This window comes from Theobroma cacao, chromosome 7 (assembly GCF_053813885.1).
Source record: "Theobroma cacao isolate CCN51 chromosome 7, ASM5381388v1, whole genome shotgun sequence".
Lineage (NCBI taxonomy): Eukaryota > Viridiplantae > Streptophyta > Magnoliopsida > Malvales > Malvaceae > Theobroma > Theobroma cacao.
In genome coordinates, this window is record NC_142645.1 from 11414409 (window position 1) to 11435728 (window position 21320).

At 32.7% G+C, this 21320-nt stretch overlaps 1 long non-coding RNA gene and 1 other non-coding gene across 2 annotated transcripts; both read right to left on the reverse strand.

The window, feature by feature from the left end:
• Positions 1-6056: 6056 nt before the first annotated feature.
• On the reverse strand, positions 6057-8191 carry LOC148761667 (uncharacterized). The gene is made up of 2 exons (XR_016027614.1): positions 7863-8191; positions 6057-6394 (listed from the first exon to the last, which is right to left on the reverse strand). It is a non-coding gene; the product is annotated as an uncharacterized LOC148761667 (long non-coding RNA).
• Positions 8192-12530: 4339 nt separating this feature from the next.
• On the reverse strand, positions 12531-12637 carry LOC148761668 (small nucleolar RNA R71). The gene has a single exon (XR_016027666.1). It is a non-coding gene; the product is annotated as a small nucleolar RNA R71 (small nucleolar RNA).
• Between the last annotated feature and the right edge of the window lie 8683 nt (positions 12638-21320).

Consider the following 21320-nt stretch of genomic DNA (forward strand, 5'->3'; position numbering starts at 1 on the left):
ATTTACCATTTAAACTCATTTTTCATAAAATCACACAGTTGTATAAAACTACTCTAGATAATTAAGACGATAATAAGTTCACTCATAGTTCTAGGAGTCGATGTACTCCTAATCTCAGTCTCCAAGCACAATCTCTGTACTTTTACCAGTGTACTTTGTTCACCACCTATCCACAATGTACAATACATAATTTACCACATCAATACTTGACCATTATAAAATCAATTCAGGCTCGGTATATATGCATGATATGATATACAACTTATCCGACAACCGCTTAAATGCGGTGTTGACCTAATTCGGCCTATTATCTCCAATTTAACTCCAAATCAATTCTTCTCACTTTCTACACTCCAATTATAACTAAATTACCTCCATGACTGTGAATGAGATTCCATTTATCAGTCTCAGTAGCAAATTACGAAAACACCCCTAGTGGGTAAAAATTGTATTTTTGCTCCAAATATTTCCATTATTTTTCTAGGCTCATAATTCATCATTATTCATCATAATTCCTCAAATAAACATCAAGATCATCAGCCAATATTCCCCTAGAAAATTTGGCCAATAATGGTAATGGAGGAAAATAAATTCTTTTCTTGTTGTTTTGTTCCTAAATATGCTAAACTAACTTAAAACACTAGCATAACTTAAAATCAAATTAATCTAACAACTTTCTCTCTCTTAACCCATTTTTTCAGAATTGAATTCATCATAAAAACATGTAATTTAATCATGAAAAATAAAGAGAAATGCTTGGGAATAAGAAAACTCAAGCTTAATAGAAAAATCTCACCCTTTTCACTTAATTTCCTTGAAAATTCACACTTTTTCTTTGATTTTCTCTCTCTAGGGTTTTGTTTTTATTTTCTCTCTCTTCTTGCTGGTTTGGCCGGCCATGGGGTGGAAGATGGGCTGATTTTATGCCTTTTTATAAAGAAATAATAAAATAATAAAGGTATGACACATGGCATCATGTCATTGGCCCGTTTTTTAAATTTTAAAAATTTTAATCCTTTTTATCTCCACCACACAATTAGTCAATGGTCAAAATGAGGATAAAGGAAGACCATGTGCTGGAAAAATGTCCTGGTGGTGGAAAATTACAATTTTGCCCCTGGGGTGGCAAAATTACCATTTTACCCTTTTACTCCAAATTATACCGAAATTAAAATTTTTCACTTCTAAACCTCAAATCTTAGTCCAATAAGTCAAATTATACTCCAATAAGTCAAATGGGGCCAAAAAAAGTTTTTCTAAAATTCTCATTTTGTCCCCAAGTGGCAAATGACCATTTTGCCTCTAGATAGCGAAAATTCCGGTTTGACTCCAAATTGATCCTCGAACTCCGAATCACCATATTAAACCATTCTGGGACTTTAAAATTCTTAATTTCATCGTAAATTCTCTATTTGATCTAGTTCGAGGCTTAAATCAACTTTATTGTACCTCTAGGTACAATACCGACTTTTATAAATTTTTCGGGACTCTCCTAGCATGCAAACATGCTTTCCATCACATGTATGTCATGATAAATATTTTTATAGAGTCGGGCTTGTCATCTTCTCCCCCATTTGGATCAACCATATGATTTTTCTTCTTGATTGACTTTGACATCCGGCTAAATATTAATATTTTAATATTATTTTATTAATAAAATATTATTTTATTCTAAAAATTTTATCTTGTCTCCTTGGTACCCAAAATACCTTATTATGCCTCAATTGACTTCCAAATCGCCTTTTATCTCACAAATTCTCCTCCGATAAAATTATTATTATTTTATTGTTATTTTCTCACTTGCAGAATATTTTATCCTAAACTACTCCTTTCGTCTTTTATCACTTCTAAATATTTTAATTGACCTTAATTTGCATTCGATCAACTTTATTTATCACCATATCAAAGTATGGGGTATTTCATATGTATTGTACATTGTGGATAGGTGGTGAGCAAAATACATTGATAAAAGTACAAAGATTGTGCTTGGAGACTGGAATTAGGAGTACATCGACTCCTAGAACAGTGAGTGAATTTATTATCGTCTTAATTATCTAGAGTAGTTTTATATAATTGTGTGATTTTATGGAAAATGGGTTTAAATGGTAAATTGCTATGTTTTAAGAGAAATTGTAATTTTATAAAATGATTTTATAAATTTTCTGGAAAATCGAATATTGGTTTTGAAAATAGAGTAATTAGAGACTGCTAGTTTGTGTTGCAAATTTATGGTTTTAAATTGAATGGCTTATGATAATAAATGAGCATGAATGGCTAAACTGATTTTGGTGTTAGAATTATTTATACTGTGTATTCAGCCTTGAGAGGCTAGGTTGCGATAAATTGCCATGTCATGCTAGAATGAATTTTATTGATTGGTGGATTATATATTAATTATTTACTGCAGAAGGGGTTCCGTGGACCAGCTTATTAAAGGGGCACGGTAAACTCTATTATATTATTACCTCGAACGGAGAGGCGCGTATGGTATCTCCTAGGGTAAAGCTTAGGGTTCACTTCACGCCAAACCCCCACGTGAAGGGGAACTCAGCCAACGTCAAGGAACGACTGTATTTTTCTCAAACTAAAATATATTTTAAGTGTATACAAAATTTTAACAGCCTTGGCGGACTCGGTTAGATGCCCTGCGCAAGGTATCACCGAGTATGAGTTTTGGCACGAGCCAAAGTTTTAAGAAATTCATAAGCCAAGTTGATTACTCGATTTTTATGGATTGATTTTATTTGGTTGAAATGAGTTGAAATGAGTTGAAAGGTAATGAAATTACAATATGATGATTTATTTTAATTGTCTCCATTTACTCGACTTTAGATAGTTTAGATGGTATCTGTTTACTCACTAGGATTTTATAATCTCACCACCCTTATTTCCTCACATTTCAAGCTCGGAGAATTCCATAGTTAGCTGACTTTGACAAGGACCTTCATTTGGACTGGAATCGGTAAAAGTTGTAGGTTTCCAGCTTCCGATGCATTTTGGATAGATGTGGGCCCACGTGTCACTGTAAAAGAAATTTTATGCTTTGGTTATTTGCTTTATAGTATATATGAATATAATTATCTTTTAGGCTATAAGAATTATATACCGATAGTTTTATGAAAATTATTTTACAAGAAAATAGTTTATTTTATTGAATATTTTTATTATATTCAAATGGTCAAATTTTCACTTCAAATGAACGTTTTAGATACTTAATTTTTTTTAAATCATTAAATATATATTTTCGACTTACCTACTACATTTTTAGCAAGTTTCGAGGTTTTCAACAAAAATGACGAAAATGCCCCTGTGAGCCAAAAAAAAAAAACAATATGTTATGTTATGATTTGGAAATGATTTGTAATCCTTTGTATTTTGATTATTTGATAACTATTGCTCACCGAGGAAGTGCGAAAGCTGATACGAGATCCTTGCGAGGTTTCGATCGACATTCAGGGTGAAGAATGTTTGTCGAGGCTTCGCGGCGGTTGTCATGGGCTCGATGGGAAGTTCCGGGTCGTGACACTGATCGACTTGCTAAGGAAGGAATTTGTAGAAGGGAGCAATTCATGCAAGTCTTGATGTCATCAATAAATTAAATTGGAAGATAAAGTTCATGCAGATTTGTTAATATCCAAGAAGAGTCCTCACAATTTTAAAGGACGGGTCACTTGTGGATTAATATTTGGATTATGCATGAGGAATCTAGCATGCAAATTTAAATTCTCAAAGAGATTGAATTTGAAAGAAGTCGGTCATGGTTAAGACTCTACTGCCAAAAGGAAGTTGTGTTAGATAGTTTGTAATATTGGAAGTTTTATTTAGATGTGACTATTCAAGATTAAAACATAACTTTAATAATAGGAGAAGTGTTTTCAATAAATATAACTATTGAAAATTATTTTGTAGACATGCTTGTTGAAACTTAATAAGACACATCCGTTGAAACTTAATAACACACATTTATTGAAACACAATAGACACAACATTTCAGTGTCTATAAAAGAGAACGTATTTCCAAGGGCGGCCCAATAAGTTCAAAGGCCTAAAACGAAATATTTAAATGAGGCTTTTTTTATTAAAATTAAAAAAATTATTAAAATTTTATTCTTCTAGCTTTTTAAGAAACAAAATTTTTAATTAAACTTTATAATCAAGTTTTAAATTGTATTAAACTTTCAATTTTTCTTTTTTTTAAGCTTTGAATAATCAAATTTATATTTTTGATTTGACATGAGGTACAAAAATATTTAACTATTATAATTATCTTATATTTTTAAATGGCTAATATAAAATCAACAATCAAAATTTTTAATTCAAATAAATCAACTATCACATAAAATAAAAATAATATAATAATATAATACAAACTCTAAATTAAAGTAAAAAAATCTGTAAAGATTAGAATAATAGTATCTAATTGTTGAATGCTTATTGCAAACGGCAAATGAGGCTCACAATTTTATGAAGATAATAAAAGAACAGATTTCTTGTGTATTCTTTGGAGAAAAATTGAAGTTAAAGGAAGAAAGAGCAAATGAGAAAGGAAGATTTCAAAAGTAGATATTATACATTGAAAAAAAATAATTAGTTTTATATATAAGAAAAAAAATAGCTGTTGGAAATCATTAAATGCGTTGATTGAAAATAAGAGAAATAAGTGAGAAAAAAATAGCTGTTGAAGATGATTAAATACATATGACTGTTATTTTATTGAAAATAAGAGAATATAGTTGAAAATTAATAGCATTCTAGAAATAAGGAAGTAATAGAAAATTGAGATTTATTAAGCACATAATTAAAAAAGTAAAAAAATAAATAAATTTATTAATTATTTTTTATTTTTTAATTTTTTAATTTTTATATATTTTTAATATGATTAATTATATTATAATTATTATAAAATTATAAATCTTTCTTAAAAGTGAGGCCTCCCCAAATTGAGGGCCTAAAGCCCTTGCTTGGGTGGCTTCACCCAAGGGCCGGCCCAGCGTATTTCCAAAATAGACTTCATCTTTTCAAAGGCTTGTTGTATCCTAGAGAGTCTTTATTTGTAACTCCCTATAATAAGCAACAATTCTTTGAAGACAATATATTATAGCACGTTTCAAGTCATCTTACTTCTTTTATTATACCATTTTTCTAACAAGTTGGATGATACTAGGCAGTTAAAATTTTCAGGAACATGTACGCGGAATCCAGCATGAAATTTAAATTTCAAAGAGTTTTATTTTGAAAGGAGTCCATCATTACTAGGACTCTAAAGTTGGATGGAGTTTGCATGCTACTCAGCTGTCAAGTTTATCTCTTTGAGGCATGCAGTCTGCAAATTAGTGTCCCGCATAAAGTGATTTTTTGGACTATATTTTCCATATTATTTTGCTGTCTAAATGAGGAGCATTCGGACATATCATGGGATCATATGGATAGGTTATTCATGTCTAGATGCCAAGGGTTTTCGACAGAGCTGTGGGCTGATTTAGGGTAGCTAAATTCTGCCCAAATGTCTGCAAATCTTGGTTTTAGGAGGCGGGGTTATTTCATTGTATTTTTTATTTCTTGTAATCATAAAATTTAAAGTATACGGACTTCGATATTAAGCAATAAAATTTACGCACTTTAAAAAAAAAAAAAACTAAACTATATAGTAAGCGAGCTAAGTTACTTGTGAGGAAGTCTTGATGTTGAGCTAAGTTCAGCTTTTTAATATTCAGCTCCAGTAACTTCCTAGCTTAATTGAGTTTTTAATTTTTTTAATATTTTATACATGTATATATAGAATAAAATATATTCACATGTTTTCTTAATTATATTCAAATTTTAATTATTTTAAACTTTAGGTCAAGCTCAAGTTAAATCCGAGTATTTTTTTTTAGTCGATGTAATCAAGTCTAATCAAGTCAACTTCTGGAATCCAATTGTTTATTTCAGTTCCTCATATTTTTTTCAAGTTACTTAACGTAATTTATCTGCTTTACTTTAATATTATATAATTGTAAATAAATTATTTTTAATTTTCAAAGGTAACTTAATTTATAATTACATACTATATTACATCTTTAAATCAAAAGCAATTTGCTTCTTATCGGCCAACAAAGTCTGAAACAATTACATCATTCAACGAAAATCTATCTTCATTGTTTGGGAACGACTCAGCATCTTGGTTAATTTGTCCTTTAATGAAAGCGGGTTGTTTTGGAGGCGGAAGATCCACAATCTCACTGTTAAGCATTGAAACTACTCTTGACATTACTGGCCTATCTTTAGCAAATTCTTGAACGCATAACAATCCCACATGTATGCATCTCAAAATTTCTTTCTCATCATAGCTCAGGTCATAAGCTTCCATGTCTACTAAACCTAAAATGTTGTCTTCCTTCCACAATTTCCATGCCTGAAAAGACAAAAGATTGAGATAACTGTATTAGACATTTCAAAATTAGCACTAATTGGGCCATAATATGAGGCAATCATTATGTAGACTTACATATCCCAAAAGGCTAAAAGAATGCTGATTATCGTAAAAGCTTGTGTTTTTTCTTCTACTAACCATTTCTAGTAATATAACTCCAAAGCTGAATACATCGGATTTCTCTAAAAATTGTCCTTGCATTGCATACTCGAGAGACATATAACCACTATATTTTAACATCAAAATAACACCATTTATGCCATATTTTACACACATGTCCAAACCTTCTATGCCACAGCTCTGACATATTTGCTTCACCATAGAAAGCACTATGCCTAGTTTCCTTTAGATTTAATGGATAACATCTATTTTTCATAGCTACAGTCAGAATCTCAGCACTTGTACCATCAAAGATAGTGCACACTTTATCTTTAAACAGTAACACATAATTGTTATTAGTCAGCTGACCAACACTCAACAAGTTTTGCTGAGCTTCTGGTACAAAATACACATATGAAATAGATTTCAAACCTATAGGAGTATTTACAACAACATTACGAACTCCAAGAATCTTCAAAAAACACCATTGCCAATTTTCACTTTGGCATTAAAACTTCTATCAAGTTCACTGAACAGTTTCCCATTACTTGTGATGTGGTTGGAGCTACCATTATCAATTAACCAGGTATCATTATTAACTGAACCATCTCCAACTTTAGCCATGAATAACACTTCTTCAGACTTAGTAACTTCCTCAGCTACTACTGCTTTGTTATCTCCCTCAACTTTCTTCACTTTGCAAACTCTCTCAACATGACCAAGCTGATTGCAAGCTCTACACTTCACATTAGGCCTGTACCAGTAGTACATAGGTGTATGATCGCTCCTTTTGCAATGAGGACAAGGAAGCTACTTGGCTTTCATTTCCCTGCTTATTATCACCTCCTTTGTTGCTCTTTTGCTTCCTTGAACTCTCACCTTTGCCCCTTAAGCCTTTGGTCTTTGCACCCAAAGCATTTTCAATAGAAGTTTCACACTTGAGAGCTCTCCTTTGCTCTAGAGCAAACAAAGGACCAACCAGTTCATTTATAGAGATTTTGGTTAGATCTTTATAATCTTCCAGAGGAAAGTTCTTTGCTTCAAATTTTTTTGGAATACTAACCGAAATCTTGTTCACTACTTTCTTATCACTAACATCACCCCCAACCGTCTCAATTGATTAACTAACTTCAATAATTTGTCAGTATAGTCCTGAATACTATCTTCCTCATTCACTTTCATAAGCTCAAACTATCTACATATGTTCAACACTTGCATAGTCCTGGTTCGATCACTACCCCGGTATTCCTTTTTCAAACTATCCCATACAAGCTGAGGATCCTCATAATTCATGATTTTTGCAAAAATAGATTAAGAAACAATAGATTGTAAATAGATTGATGCTTTGTACCTTTTAGCCACTTCCTCACTGTGTTGTTTGATCTGTGCCAATGTACGATTGGCATGCCTTTGCATAGGAGCTTCTCTAGATTCAATAGGATCCCAAAGATCAAAAGCCTTCAGGTAAATTTCACATCTTAATAGCCCAAAAAGAATAATTAACTCCAGAGAAAATTGGAGGTGAGCCTACACCAAAACTAGCTGTTGCCATCTAATTTGAAGAAGATAAACTTAGAAAAAAAATGATCAAATCACAAGTCCTTTAAAATAACCGCTTTTATACCATGTTCAAATTAACAAGTGTTTGAGAATTTTAGAAACCAGAGGAAGAAATAGCAAAGAAAACTGAAAGATGAAGAAAATAACGTATCTTGAACAAAGTAGAAAATATTCTGAAATTCAATTATATTCTCAATACATTTTCCAATATTTATAAGAAGAATTTGAAAATTCAAACTTCATAGATCCTAAAATGTAACATCGATTTTCAAACAAATGAAACAAACCTAAACCTAAGCATAGAATTCACCATGGAAACTAGTGCCAAGCAACAAAAAAACAAACTGAAACAAACTTGGCTTAAAGCCTTACAAGCAGTACAAAACGACCTTGTATGAGCAACAACATAATAGAAGACTAAGTAAAACAACACATTCCAACAACGTTTCATTACACAAATTTAGTAAAGTAAAAAATGACTCATACTTGCTGCGTTTTGACACCAACGGGTACTTCAAGTTTTCAAGTTATCATTGTAGCTCGCCATCTGATTTGCTCCTTTTCAACAACCAACTCAGCTTCACACCAACCAAAATAAAGATCACTTTTCTAACATCCACAAGCCTCGCCTTGTATCAGTCAATGGATCCATTTGCCTTGTGTATAATGGTAAAAATCCATTTGCACCCTACTATCTTGTTTCCCTTCAATAATGGGACAAAAGTCCATGTTTTAGTCTTGTGCAAAGCCTCCATTTCTTCCTCTATAACTTTAGCACACTTTGGATCTATTAAGGCTTCTTGTATTCTTCTGGGAACATGGCATGAGGATAGCGTATGCACAAATGAATTAAAAGGTTCTGGCAGTTTTTGAGTGGACACATAATTGGCAATGGGATACTTTGATCTTTTTTCCTCAAAGTTTAGGAAGTATCTATTTGGTGGGTTCCCACGATTATGTTTGAAAGGTAAAACACAACCAATAGAAGCATAAAAGTCATTAGTATGTGAAGGTGTAGTGGGAGAGCTTACCTTAACAATATTCTCCAGAGAAGGGTCTTCGGGTACTGAAGAGTAAAGGAATTCATTTTCAAATTCAAATGGCATAGATTCAACTTTTTCAAATTCAGATTACATAAATGTAACTCTTAGAGACATATTGGCATCAACGCTTGGAGAGATATCAACATTACCATTCGTCTCCTCACCGACTATCATTCCATTTTCATTACTAATTGATGCTGAATTTTTTTCAAATCTTGGCCATTCAAAACTTGTCCAATTCTGCTCTTTATCTCATATCTCCCCCTGAAGAGATGAATTGGATATCGATGATGGAAAAAGGTGTTTGACTCTAAAAAGGTAACATCCATGATGACATAAGTGAGATTGATGGTATGGTTGTAGTAATGATAGCCTTTTTTATGTAAGGTGTACCTTAAAAGAATACAACAAACTACAAAAAGAGCTAGCCTAGTTTGTTGATTTTAATGAAGATGAACAAAAATGACACAACTAAAAACTTAGGGAGGAACTAGCAAAATAATGGTTGGGAAACGTGATTAGAAAGCACCTGTAGTGGAGTCTCAAAATTTAAGACTTTCGAAGGCATTTGATTCAGTAAATGCACCGCCATGGCAAAAACATCATCCTAATGCCTATTAGGTATATTTGCCCCAATCAATAACGCACGTGCTATCTCTGAGATATAATGATTCTTCCTTTCGTTGATCCCATTTTGCTGTGGGGTTTGAGGGCATGAAGTTTCATGTAGAAGACCATGGCTCTTGAAGTAAGCTTGAAATTGTTGATTAACATATTCACCACAATTGTTAGAATGAAGTATTTGAATTTTGGCTAAAAATTGGGCCAAAATCATTACATGAAAAGATTGAAAAACCTTAAGTACATCATTTTTTTGTTTCATCAAGTAAAGCCAAGTCATTCAAGTGCAATCATCTACAAATGTCACAAACCAACAAATGCCAGAAGAATTAATAATTGGAAAGCGTCCCCACACATCTAAATGTATTAACGCAAAAGGGATGTCACTTTTATTCAAGCTTACTAGATAAGGAACTTTATGACTTTTGGATAAAGTACACGTATCACATTTAAAATCTGAATTATGTAAATTTGAAAATAAGTCAAGAAACAAGTGCTTCATATAACTGAATAATGGATGCCCCAAATAGCAATGCCATAGCCTAATTTACCTTTTCCTGACACTGGTTGTATGTTGCATGTTGTTTGCTCTACCCATACTAAAGTCATCCATGTAATACAATCCCTTCATTTTAGTACCACGCCTAATGATCTCATTGGTGAGAATATCTTAAAGAAGATAAAAAGTAAGATATATGAGTACCACTGATAATTCTATTTAATCAAATTATATTATTCCAATTTTGTTATTAAATATTAGCTAAGTCCTTAATTTTCAATTATAATTTAGTTATTTTTGGTTATTTTTATAATTAGTTTATTTTTAAGTAAGTTATTTTAATTTTATGTTTATTTCTTTTAATTTGGTTATTATTTATTAGGTTTTATATTTTTGTAGGAATTAAGGGAATTGGACTTAATTTTGGAAAGTAAGGTGTTGAAAAACTCGAATGTCTACTTGCATATGCTTCAGTATTTTAACCATAACTTGATCTACAAAACTCCAAATGCTTCGATTATTGGACCATTGGTAAGCTAAGAGGCAAAGCTAAAACTTTTATGTAGATCACTTTGCCCAGTTTTATATAAAAAAATAACTGGGTATACAATTGCTGGAATGGCAATTTTAAGGTTGACAATTGATGTTTGGGCCTCATTGCACTATTAAGCGCAATAGTTAGAATTCGTAGGTTAATTTCGGGACTTGTAGGTTAAGATTGTTAGTATGAATAGGATATTTTAAGAGAAAGTAAGTTAGACAACTTTGGGAGATTCAAGAGGCAAAAAGTTGAGGTTGAAACTTGGAAACAAGCTACAATTATTCGTTTTGTTTTCTTCCTTAGCTTTTAGCTTTTTGTTACCTTTAATGGTTGAAATTTATATAATGTTATTTGTCTTTGCACTTATGAGTAGCTAATTTTCTTTTTCTAGGATTACAATTAAACTCACATGTAATCTAAGTTTTTAATCTTTTTCTTGTTTATTTGTAATAGGAATTGAATTGTTTATTTCAATTTGTTCTTAATGCTTTTAATTGCCTGATCACCAATTAAATTGATTGAGGAATCTAAACAAACTTGGGAAAGTGAGTTTAGTGTAGACTAAAATTGGGATAACATATGATCATATTAATTGATTTTAGTATAGGATAGGGATATACTCATAGGCCATATGTAGCCAGATTAGAGCCTGAACTTAATGAGTCTGTTTTAATTTCAATTCACTTAGGGATATAGTGTTTTAATTAAAATAAATATTTTTATAAGACGAGTTCGGAGACTTTTATAAATTATTGAGGATTCTAGGTTAGCAATTCAACCCATTGAAATAAGTTAAGGAAGATAGTTAAGATTTAGATGAAGTGTGAGGGATATTGTAATCCTATGCTTGTTTGGATTGCTTTTACCTAATATCTTGTTGCTTTAATTTTTAATTAGATTTGTTTTAGTTGAGTGAGTTTTAGTTTAAGTAGAACTTAGATTTTAATTATTTGAATAAAACTAAATTATTCTAATTTTAATACTTAGTAATTTTCTAGATCAATTCTCTGTGGGATTGATATTTTGCTTGCTTATATAATATCTATTCGATATGTATACTTGCGTAGTAGAATTTTAACTGACAAGTTTTTGGTGCCGCTGCTGAGGAATTGTTTTTAAAAATTTTTACTATTATTTATACCAAGCAATTTAGTCTTACATCAATTTTTTTTTCTTGTTTTAATAGTGGTTTTTGCTTGCTTACAGATATTTTTGGTCACTCTATGCAAAGAAGAAATAACTAGAATCTTATTCCTTTTGATCCTGAGATAGAAGGAACTTTGGAAGACTTCAAAGGGAGAATTTGCAAGTTGCACCTTTAAATCAGACAATGGCTGAGGATAACAACAACAATGGCAATAATGCCATTAATATGGTTCCTGAAGAAAATAGAGCACTACGAGATTATGCTGTTCCTCTTTGGCAAGGTTTGCACCAAAGTATTAGAAAACCTTCCATCAATGCAAAATAATTTTGAAATTAAACCAGCTTACATTTAGATGATTCAGTTCTCAGTCCAATTGGTGGGTTACCCAGCGATGATCCTAATTCTCATTTGGAGAATTTCCTGGAAGTTTGTGATACCTTCAAATACAATTGAGTAACTGATGATGCTATTAGCTTGAGACTGTTTCCGTTTACTTTGAGGGATAAAGCAAACAACTGGCTTAATTCACTACCCGATGGGTCTATTACTACATGGGAGGACTTGGCTCAAAAGTTCTAGCAAAATTCTTTCCATTTACCAAGACTACAAAGATGAGGAACGATATCACCTCATTCACACAATTTCATGGTGAATCTTTGTATGAAGCCAGGGAGAGATTTAAAAAACTATTGAGAAGATGTCCACATCATGAGATTCTTGATTGGTTACAAGTTTAAACATTTGACAATGGGGTAGTTGGTTCAATAAAAATCACAATTGATGCTACTGCTGGTGAGGCGTTAACGAGTAATAATGTTGTATATGCTTATAATCTGTTGGAAGAGATGGCTTCAAATAATTATCAATGGCCTTCAGAAAGGTCTAGTCCAAGAAAAGCTATTAGAGCCTATGAAATTGATGCACTTATCACCTTAATTGCTCAAGTAACTGTACAAGTGGCTGCATTATCTAAGAAGTTTGACACATTAGGGGTTTAAGCAGTTCAAAATTCATTTATAGTTTGTGAGATGTGTGGAGATGGCCATTCAGGTGATCAATGTCTATACAATTTTGAATGAGTACAATTTGTGGGGAACTTCAACAAACAACAGAATAACCCATATTTCAATACATACAATCCTGGTTGGAGAAACCACCCCAACTTTTCATAGAACAACAACGTAAGGCCTTCAAATCCAAAACCTAACATGCCTCCTGGTTTTCAACAACAAGCTAGGCCACCAATTCTTGAAAAAAGTCCTAAGTGGAAGAACTTCTCTTACAATATAAATCAAAGAATGATGCTATAATGCAAACCTATGGAACATCTTTGAGAAATCTTTAGACCAAAATGGGATAGCTTGGAAATTCCATCAATAGTAGACCCCAAGGTCCCCTGCCCAGTGACACACAAATTAATCTTAAAGGTCAGGAATAATGCCAAACAATCATTTTAAGGAGTGGAAAAGAAATTGAATGGGTTAATGAAAAAGCAATTGAATATGAGAATGAACATGTTGAAAATGAAGAAGGAATGTGTGAGAAAGCAATTGAAGTTGAACAGAAAGAAGATGAAAAGGCTGAAAATCAAGGGACATCTCAAGTCATTCATCCTCCATCACATTTTCTCTAAAGGCTCCAAAAGCAAAAACTTGAAAAGCAATTTCATAAGTTCATCAATGTCTATGTCAAGTTCTTGAAGGACATCCTCTCCAAAAAGGGAAAGGTAGGTGAGTTTGAAACTGTCTCTCTTACAGAGGAATGTAGTGCAATTCTAAAAAATAAACTGCCACAAAAACTCGAAGATCCAAGTTGTTTCACAATCTCTTGTACCATTGGAAATTTACTTTTTACAAAAGCTTTGAGTGATTTAGATGCAAGTATGAATTTACTGCCTTGATTAATTTTTGATAAACTTGTTTACGGGAATGCAAACCCACTTTTATTACTTTGCAATTAGTTGATCGCTCTTATGTCTATCCAAGGGGAATTATTGAAGATGTTCTTGTTAAGGTAGATAAATTTATTTTACCAGTTGATTTTATAATTCTTGACATGGAAGAAGATAGGCAAATTCTAATCATCCTTGGGAGGCCATTCTTGGCAATTGTTAGAGCTTTGATTGATGGTGAAAAAGGTGAGCTCACTTTGAGAGTCCAAGACCAACAGATAATATTTAATATTTTCAAAGCTTTAAATTTGCCTATAACATTTGAAGACTACTTTTTTGTGAGCGTGGTAAATGATTTTACAAAAGATGTCTTCTTAGAAGAATATCCCAATGATCCTCTTGAAGCATGTTTAGTTGCCAAATCTGACAAGGATGATGATGAATTTATTGAATACTTAACTTTGTTAAATGCTTATTCCAGAATTAGAACTACTTATCAATTTGAGTCTTTAGATGTTTCAGCTTCTTTGATGCCTATTTCTAATCCTTCCATTGAAGAACCACTTACTTTGGAACTCAAACCTTTGCCTACATACTTGAGGTATGTTTTTCTTGGAAAACCTTTACTCTTCTAGTTATTATTTCTGCTTCTCTTACTAACATGCAAGAAGAGAAGTTATTGAGGACACTTTGAGAATTCAAGAAAGCAATATGGTGGGCCATAGCTAATGTGAAGGGAATTAGCCATTCTCTTTGAATGCATAAAATTCTCCTTGAGGAAAATCACAAAGCCATAATTAAACAGCAAAGAAGATTGAATCCCATCGTGAAAGAAGTGGTCAAGAAAGAAATCATCAAGTGGCTGGATGCTGGAATAGTTTATCCCATATCTGATAGCTTTTGGGTAAGTTCGGTCCAATGTGTTCCTAAGAAAAGAGGGATGACTATGGTTGCCAATGACAATAATGAGCTCATTCCAACAAGAATTGTGACTGGATGGAAAGTTTGCATGGACTATCGCAAGCTCAACAAAGCTACAAGGAAATATCACTTTTCTCTCCCATTCATTGATCAAATGTTCGATCGATTGGTTGGTGAGGAATATTATTATTTTTCAGATGATTATTCTGGTTATAACCAAATTGCTATTGCCCTTGAAGATCAATTAAAGACTACATTTACATGTCCTTGTGGCACCTTTACTTTTAGAAGAATGCCATTTAGATTAGGTAATGCACCTGCTACCTTTCAGAGATACATGATGTCCATATTCACAGACATGGTGGAGCAATGTTTGGAGGTATTTATGGATGATTTCTCTGTTTTTAGAATTAATTTTGATGATTGTCTTTTAAATCGTGCTAGGGTACTCAAAAGATGTGAATAAACAAATTTGGTGCTCAATTGGGAAAAATGTCACTTCATGGTGCAAGAAGTATTGTTCTTGGGTACAAGATCTCTAGTAGAGGCATTGAGGTAGATAAAGCAAAAATTGAAAGAATTGAGAAGCTTCCACCTTCAATAAATGTCAAAGGTATTAAAAGTTTTCTTGGTCATGCTGGTTTTTATAGATTATTTATCAAAGACTTTTCACAAATTTCTAAACCACTTTGCAATTTATTGGAAAGAGATGTGCCATTGACCTTTGATAATAAATGTCTTGTTGCTTTTGATGAATTGAAGAAAAGATTAATTTCTGCATCTATCATAATTAGTCCCGATTGGACTCTCCCCTTTGAACTAATGTGTGATGCAAGTGATTATGTGGTGGGAGCTGTTTTGGGACAAATGAAGGATAAACTCTTTCATTCCATCTATTATGCTAGCAAGACTTTGAATAAGGCACAGAAAAATTATACAATAGTAGAAAAGGAGCTATTGGCTGTTGTTTTTGCTTTTGACAAATTTCGCTTTTATCTTGTGGGGACAAAGGTGATAGTGTACACTGACCATTCAGCTATCAAATATTTGATTGCCAAGAAGGATGCTAAGCAATGATTGATAAGGTGGGTTTTTTTAGTACAAGAGTTTGATCTAGAGATTTGTGATAGAAAAAAAACAGAAAGACCACCTCTCAAGATTAGAGATTAAAGCTCAAGGTAAAGATTTAACCTTAATCAAAGAGATTTTTCCTGATGAACAAATCCTTCAAGTTGGTAAGAAATCACTTCCTTGGTATGCTGATTTTGTGAATTATCTGGTAAGTAATATCATTCCCCCTGATTTAAATTTTCATCAGAAAAAGAAAATTTTGCATGATGTTAAATTTTATTTTAGGAAGAGCCTTTCTTGTTTAAGCGGTGTAAATACCAGATTTTTAGAAAATGTGTCCCAGAAGAAGAAACTCAAAGCATGCTTTACTATTGCCATTCGTCAAATTATGGAGGACACTTTGGAGGAACATGAACTGTTGCTAAAGTCCTCCAATCAGGTTTATATTGGCCTACGTTATTTAAAAATGCTCACAATTTTGTTTTGCATTGTGACAGGTGCCAAAGAATGGGTAATATCTCAAGAAGACATGAGATGCTTCTTAACAACATCCTTGAGATAGAAATTTTTTATGTGTGGGGTATTGACTTCATGGGTCCGTTCATATCTTCATACAACAACAAATACATCTTGCTTGTTGTAGATTATGTCTCCAAGTGGGTCGAAGTAGCAGACTTTCCTCACAATGATTCCAAGGTGGTGGTGAATTTCATTAAGAAGAGCATTTTCACTCGATTTGGCACTCCTAGGGTAGTTATTAGTAATGAGGGGAGTCACTTTTGCAATAAGTATTTTGATGCACTTTTGGAAAAATATGGAGTTAAACACAAGGTTACAACTACGTACCATCCTCAAACTAGTAGCCAAGTAACAGTGTCCAATAGTGAAATCAAGCGAATCTTGGGGAAAACGATGTGTCCCAAAAAAAAAAAGATTCGACGAAAAGATTGGATGATGCACTGTGGGCATATCAGATTGTTTACAAAACCCCAATTGGCATGTCCCTATACAAGTTGATTTTTGGCAAAGGTTGCTACCTCTCGGTGGAACTTGAGCACAATACTTATTGGGTCGTGAAGAAGCTAAATTTTGATTTACAAGCAGCAGGTGAGCAAAGGTTGTTGCAATTAAATGAACTTAATGAATTTCGCCTTTAAGTTTATGATAATGCCAAACTCTATAAGGAGAAAACAAAGCAATGGCATGGTAAGAAGATAATGGAACGAAGCTTTGAGCCAGGCGAATCAGTGTTGCTTTATAATTCTCAATTGAAATTATTTATGGGGAAACTTAAATCAAGGTGGTTTAGTCCTTCCATTATCAATGAGGTATTTCCACATGGAGCAATCAAAGTTAGGGGGACAGATGGTTGAAAATTTAAAGTCAATGGACAAAGATTGAAGCATCATTGGGGAAGTGAAATTAATCACCAAAAGTCCTCAATACACATGCTTGACATGGCCTAAAGTCCAAGTCAGTCCAACCGAAGACTATAAATGAAGCGCTTTTTCGGAAACAACCTAAGCTCCTCAACTTTACTCATTTTTAGAATTTATTTTATTTAATTTTTAAGTTACAATTTATTTCTTTTGATTTATTATTATTATTAATTTTTTAGTGTTCTAATTAATTTATATTTCCTTTTTTAGGTGTTTGTTTTTGCAATTAAAAGAAAAAATTAAAAAAAGTCAGAGTCATGGCCTTCAAATTTAAAGTTGTGGCCTTGAAAGAACACACAATTAAGGCTCAACACAAAATGTTTGAGCATCGCGGTCCTCATCTTGAGTGCCACGATGCTGGGAAGAGACTTTAAAATAGGACACAAAATGTTTGAGTGCTTGGACGCTAAAAAGAGAGAGCGATGACACTGGATAAAAGGGCAAATAGAAGCTTTGAACATCGCAGCGCTTAATATTTAGAGCTGTGGTGCTAAAACCCGAAGCAGTCTGCTTCAGGTTCAAATTAGCTTAGAGTCGTGTCCCTCAAAAAAGAGAGCAACGACACTAGATCGGGGCCCAACCCCCATCCCTATAAATACTTGTGTTTTGGCTACACCCAAACCCATTTTCTTCTCCAACTGTCTCCCTCCTTCTTTCTCTATGGAAATTTCTTACTTCCCCCACTCATATATATATATATATTCTGCATATTTTTCTTTTATCTTTCGTTTGGGTTTTGTCTTGCACTCAATCTTTTCAGAAGGTAAGTCTCCCCCTTCTCTCTCTCTACCCAATACTTAGGTTTCAAATATTTTGTGTAGTATGAGAATAAATGTTTTAGGTTCTCAATTGATTGAGTTATTTGTGGCTGCTGGTTAATAGGTTTGAATATTTTCTCCTTAATTGTGTTTTATGTAGAGCAAATTTTTGTGATTAGTGATAATTTCTTCTTGCCAATGAGGTTGTTTCAAACTTTCTATTTGCGTCAAATATACTTGTTGAATGTGTTGTTGATGTGAATAGATGATGGGTATATCATTTTTTTTAAGATTTGGTTGGGCAAGTAGAAATAAGTTTTGGACTTGTTGATGCACAATGCAATACTTGATAATTTTGGTTGAATAATATTTCCTCGAATTTTATTTTTGGAATGCTGAGTATGTGAAGTTTAAATGATGAGTTTGGAATATGATTGTTGTGAGGAATAGATAAATTCTTGAAGATGGTGCTGTGAGATTGCCAATTTTTAGGAAGCTGCTGTGGAATTGTTGAGTTGGGTTTATTGAATTTGAAAGCAATTAATCAAATTAGTCCCTTTGGAATTTTAATATTGTCATGGTTGATTGCACAGAACACTAATTGCACACTCGTACTATGGGTTTGTTTTGATGAATTGAATTTCTTTTGTAGGAATGGCACCAAAATGCTCCAAACCAAGTTCCAGTGGCTCTTTTGATCATTCCAAATTTGTGTCAGTTGATGCATTTACAAGATATCATACATCATTGATAAACAAAGTGCCAATTCTTGAACGAGAGATAGATATCCCCATCCTCCCTTATGAGGAGATTCATCAGATGCTGCGAGAACAACATTGACAGCTATTTAGTAACCAACTTGAAGCTACGGTTGTGCTAGTGGTTTGAGAGTTTTATGCAAATGTGGTTGAGCATGTTGATGGCATTTCTTTTGTTCATGGCAAACAAGTTTTGTTTCACAGTTAAGCTATCAACGCATTTTTTGGAACTCCCAATATTGAGAATGATGAATATGGACAATACTTGGGTGGTCATCAGGATTGTAATAAGATTATATTGGCACTTTGTGTTCAAAGAGCCCAATGGAAGACACCACATGGCAAGCCTGTTTCATTTAAACAAAGTGCCATGAAAAAGGAGCTGAAAGTTTGGTTACACTTTGTAGCGGCACGATTACTCCCGTTCACTCATATTAGTGATGTCACGAGGGATCGTGTAATTCTCATTTATGCCATTGTAATGCATAAATCCATTGACATTGGTAAGGTTTTCTTTCATGCCATCTTACATACAGGCCACACTAAACGAAATGGTATAAGTTTTCCTTCCTTGATCACTGCATTATGTGCAAGAGCTGATGTTGATTGGTACGATAAAGAAGAATTGCAACAACCGAAAATTCCCATTACCATGGGCATTCTTAAGTGATTGGAAGAGTCTGCACCAGTGGTTGGTAGTTCTTCTCAAGTGGCCCTTTTACCTTCACAGTCGACTCCCACACGTAGTGTTGTTTAATGGATGGAGCGCATTGATCATCGTTAGACCGTCACGAAAAGCAAAATTGGGTAATTGAACAAATGATGAGAGCCTATGTAGAACACATTGGGATGGATATGACTAATTTTTTTTCATTGCCTACGAATTCAGACTCTAATGATGATTATGGTGGGACGATAAGGAGGACCAATAGATAACAGTTTCGGAGTTAGGGGAGTATTCTTCACTTTTTTATCTAATTTTCTCTGATCACATTGAGGACAATGTTTTATTCAAAGTTTGGGAGAGTATTTTAGAATTTAGTCGGTTTATTCTTTTCGTTATGTAAGGTTTATTTAGTTATGTGTTAAGTTATGTTTTGCATGTTTTGCGTGTTTTATTTGTATTTTAAAAAAATTGAGATAGTTTGCACCTTATCCATGATTGTCCCAATCTTAGGATGATATATTTTGAATATTTTGTGATTCTTAGCTCTTGGGAAACATATAGTTATGATTTAATTTTATGTGATATTCTTGTGTTAGCTTTATTTTACAATGTGACTTCTACTAATTTGAGCACCATATTTGTTTACTTAGAATTTTTATATGATTTAGAGAAAGTTTATGTTGATAAAAAGTGTAGCAAAGTCAAGAATTTTAGAATTTGTTTGATTCTCTTTCTCGGCAAAATCTTAGATAACACTTAGGATAGGAAGTGATTTAGGCCATTTTTGGATCGTTTGAGCCTTATCGAGCTACCTTGTTATGTATTTATCCTTAGTCACCCATTTTGAGCCTAATTTACCTTTTCTTTGGATATACACAATTATATTAGCCTTAGCCTTTTTATTTAATTCCAACAGTTTGAACCTTTCACCCTTAAATATATTGATCTTTCTAGGAAACATATTGAGCTTAAAGATAAATTAAGCGAGGAAGGTGAAAAAAAATGATGGGTGTAAGAAATTTACCCCTTGCACATAGCTGTCAAAAATAGGTTTTGAGGTGTGAAAAAAAAATAAAAAAGAAAAAAGAAGAAAAGAAAAGAAAAAAGAAATAAAGTGTGTTGTGCAAAGGAAATTCTACTTCAAGTTTGGGGATGTTATAAAATTTTCTAGAACTCTTTATAGGTCCTAGATTGATTAAGTGTTTAAGGTGAATTTGAGCCTAAAAATATCTTTTATCATACCTTGACCCTAGCCTTACATTAAAAGCTTAGTAAAGACCTATTGATCATTGAATAAGTGTTATTCTACATTAGTGAAGAAAGAGATGAAAAACAAACTTATGAGATTCTAGTACTAATTTATGTTTAAACCTTGGCATAAACTAATCCGAATTGCATGATATTCTTTGTAAGAGATTATTCACACATACAGGAAGTCCATTCGAAAAATAAGTTTTCACTTGAATTGATCCATGACTTTAAGGATTAACTATATATTACCTTAAGTTGGAATTAGAGATAATTTTTGAGGGAAAAATTGAGAAATCATGATTTGGTACTTTTATCTCTCATAAATTTTTTTTTCATGTTTTATTCTTTTTATTTTATTTTCTTTTGCTCGAAGACTAACAAAATCTTAAGTTTGGAGGTGTGATAATTCTATTTTATAGAATTATTTTTTCCAATTTTGTTATTAAATATTAACTAAAGTTCTTAATTTTCAATTATAATTTAGTTATTTTTGGTTATTTTTATAATTAGTTTATTTTTAAGTAAGTTATTTTAATTTGATGTTTATTTATTAGTTTTTATATTTTGGTAGGAATTGAAGGAATTGGGTTTAATTTCGAAAAGTAAGGTGTTGAAAGATTTGGAAGTCTACTTGCATATGCT